Source organism: Micromesistius poutassou (assembly GCF_964030765.1).
Source record: "Micromesistius poutassou genome assembly, contig: SCAFFOLD_1345, whole genome shotgun sequence".
In the NCBI taxonomy this organism is placed as follows: Eukaryota; Metazoa; Chordata; class Actinopteri; order Gadiformes; family Gadidae; genus Micromesistius; species Micromesistius poutassou.
Window position 1 is genome coordinate 10981 of NW_028176843.1, and position 3705 is coordinate 14685.

Sequence of the window (3705 nt, forward strand, 5' to 3'; positions counted from 1 at the left end):
GTGCGGTGCGTGTGGTGCGTGTGGTGCGCTGGAGTCACAGAGGGCAGCTGATGCTGTCCTTGATGTGCTTTGCTAGACTCGAGCCTCCCTCTAAAGCCACACTCTAGTCTAGTCCTCTCCGGGTCCACACACCACAGGTCAGACACACAGAGCAATGCATGGAGTTAGGTATTGTTGAAGCACATTTTTGATGTAGGGTTGAATGCTTTTTTTCTGACACAGAGGTTATTGGGGCAATCTTGTTATTAAATGTAAATATGTACGGGATGTAAAAACAAGTGTTGCAGACCACAAAGTAATGGGTCTGCTCCGCTTATGTACCAGGGGCTATGCCAGGGCACTGGTAGTAGATTATGCTTTTAAAGATAAGACACATTGACCATGAACCCTATTCACAGACCTCTAATAGTATTTAATCGTTTAAGTAAAGTACAAACACCAGCAAACATGAGCAGCTTCAGAAATTAAAATAATTGCTTTGTGGATTGTAATTACTGAATACTTAGTTTTCCTACTCGGCTTGTCCGATAAAGCAAGCAAATGCCAGACTCCACTTAGGACTCGTACATAATGGAATTTGCTATTATGTATGACATTTTATAGACGGAATGACGGATCGATTCATTCATCACTCAGAAATAATTATCGTTAGACAAACTGCCGGATGATAATATGAAATATATCTAAAATAATCAGGCGCATAAAAATACTCTGTCAATTGCAGGCTGGCCCTGATGGATTTTTCCCATAACAGTGTATCAATAATTGTGCTTCTTGTAATCTTGTGTTGCTCTCTAGCGGAACAGCGGTACCAGTCTCGAACCATGAGCTCAGTGGCAGTGTTGACACCAGAGAGCTTTGCTGAGCATCGCAGTGGCCTCAAAGACCAGGAGCTGACAGGTGACGCCTCGCTTAGTTCCCCTCTTCCATCTTGCGTGTATCCCACTGCTCCGCGTAATCTGGGAACAGCACCAGCACACAGGTTAAAGATGCTGTATGTAGGATTTAGCAGCAACAATTTTTGTGTTTAAAAAATAGCCATAGCCATCATTGCTCCGCTATTAGTTATCACATGATATGAAATGCTCTGTTAAATATCTGCTCCGGCTGACTGCGCGCCTGACTCTGTGTGCGGCCATTTTAATTTGATACCGCTACTTAGCTCTGGATAGGCGGCTTGCCTTGTCAATCACATGTGTGTGCACACAGCGTGTTCATGGCTCCACCACAGGGAGCCTCAATGGAAGAGGAAGTGGCTTGGTTTCAAAGTCTCTCTCTATCTGGCTGTTTCTGCCATCGCTCTCTCCAGCACCTTTTCAAATTGCAGAAGACCCGCAGCTTGAGCTGTCATTTTGACAGGCCGTGTTTTTTTTTTTACATGAACCTACTTGATATTCCCATGACTCTCAAACACTCCAGCTGCATCTGCTCTCGACCAATCCACACGCAGCTTTTCTTGCGTGTGAATCATATTAGCATATTTGATTGGCGTGAGGCACCACAACCCCACCACTGTAGCGTTACTTTAACAGAGGTTCAACAGAGCGATTATAATGCAAATATGTGGAGTGGCTACTAATGTAAGGTTATATGCCTGATCTCAATGATGTTTTATTCCACCACCAAAGGAACTTTGTGTGGATATCTTTTGAAAAATTGCAAACCTTCCACACTCCAAAAACTAAAAACACAGTAACTTACCCAGAACATCAGACTTATAACCGTTATACCCACGGTTTAATCCGTTACTTTAACAAATGCATCTCTACATTTGTTCTTTATGGGGTCGTATTCCCACTCTGAACTATTTTCAGCACTGAAATCGAATCTCTAGAACCAATCTGTTGTTCATTCTTCATCGCCGCTCTCTCTCTCTCTCTCTCTCTCCCTCTCCCTCTCCCTCTCTCTCTCTCTCTCTCTCTCTCTCTCCCTCTCCCTCTCCCTCTCCCTCTCCTCTCTCTCTCTCTCTCTGTCCCTCTCTTTCTCTCTCTCTCTCTCTCCCCCCCCTCTCTCTCTCCCTCTCTCTCCCTCTCTCTCTCTCTCTCCCTCTCTCTCTCTGGCTCTCTCCTCAGGCTGCGTGCCTGAGGATGAGGCCTACATCCCCACCTACCTGGAGGCCTTCCCCCCCCCTGCCGGAGAAGAGCGCCGCGGAGGCCAAGGCGGGCGAGCCCGGCGGCGCCTGGGGCTCCAAGATAAAAGCCCATCAAAGCCTCCGTCATCACCCAGGTGAGCACACACAGGCGCTCTCGCACACACACACACACACACAAACACACATTGACACAGGCACGCTCGCACACATGCACCGGCACATGCGCACACACACACAAAATACACATAGTTGTATAGTGTTTGCATGCACGCAAACGTGCATGCAAACACACACAGGAGTACATAGGCACGTATGCACAGGAGCACACACACACACACACACACACATAGGCACGCACACACATGCACGCCATCACACACACCTCATAAACACACTTGATGTCCCTCACGTTGATGTCACTCTGCATTGAGTCACTCTGCAGAGTGCGTTGACGTCACTCTGCATTGAGTCACTCTGCAGAGTCACGTTGACGTCACTCTGCATTGAGTCACTCTGCAGAGTCACGTTGATGTCTCCTCCGCCCCCCCCCCAGGTGTTCCACGTGCCCCTGGAGGAGCGGCGTTACCGGGACAACGGGCAGTTCGGCGAGGGGGAGGAGGCCAAGGTGTGCCTGGACATCATGCAGCGGACGGGGGGCTCACATCGAGCTGTCCCTGGCCAAGGACCAGGGCCTCTCCATCATGGTGACCGGGAAGCTGGACTCTGTCATGAAGGCCCGCAAGGAGATCGTGGCGCGGCTGCAGACACAGGTGAGTCCGCCACGCACACACACACACACATGCACGCACATGCACACGCACATGTACACGCACACACACACACACGCACACGCACACACGGTGGGGAGGGGTGCTGGTTAGGCACCAAGCAAGGCAATAGTGCTGACTTTTCCACTTCAAACGAGTGGATCAAAGCCTGTGTGGTCAGCTGAGTTGCAGTTATTTCATACGGCTTGATACCTCTGCTGACCCCCTGAAGGGCGGGGGGCAACATGAAATGAAATCTGGTTTGGAGTAGCACACAAACCCAACAGGGGCGGAGGAAACGGTTTATGATTACCGTACAGGTTTGGACACAACAGTTCCTTCATTTCTAATAGGTAACCATGTGTATGTAAAACTGGTACCAACGAGAGCGGTCAGCCTGGACCGCGCCATCACAAACAATCAGTTGACTCTCAGTTGTCTCCAGATATAGCTCAACTGCATTATGGTATTCCTATCACTGTGGTCCAAAAATGGCCACATTCCCCCTTGTAGTTGAATGGCTGGTCCATAAAAGCGCGTTCATAAATATATCTAAATAATAATAATAGGTAATGGCAAGCCTTTGGTTGAAATGCTGCTCCTTTGCTCAAGAGACACATTTTCACGCAGTTGCAGAATTTCATGCTTCTCCTTGGTGCCCTTGAATATTTAATTGACGGAAAAAAACCCTGAACAAACGTGTTCTCATGGACATCGTTTCTGAAGAAACATTCATTTTCAATTTCCCATCCATTCCTCAAAGACGGAAACCTTTGGGAATGGAATCTTTTATCTTGTTAAGTCTGCGTTTGCCATGTGTCTCCCTGTGGGGTTGAGCGCTGAAAC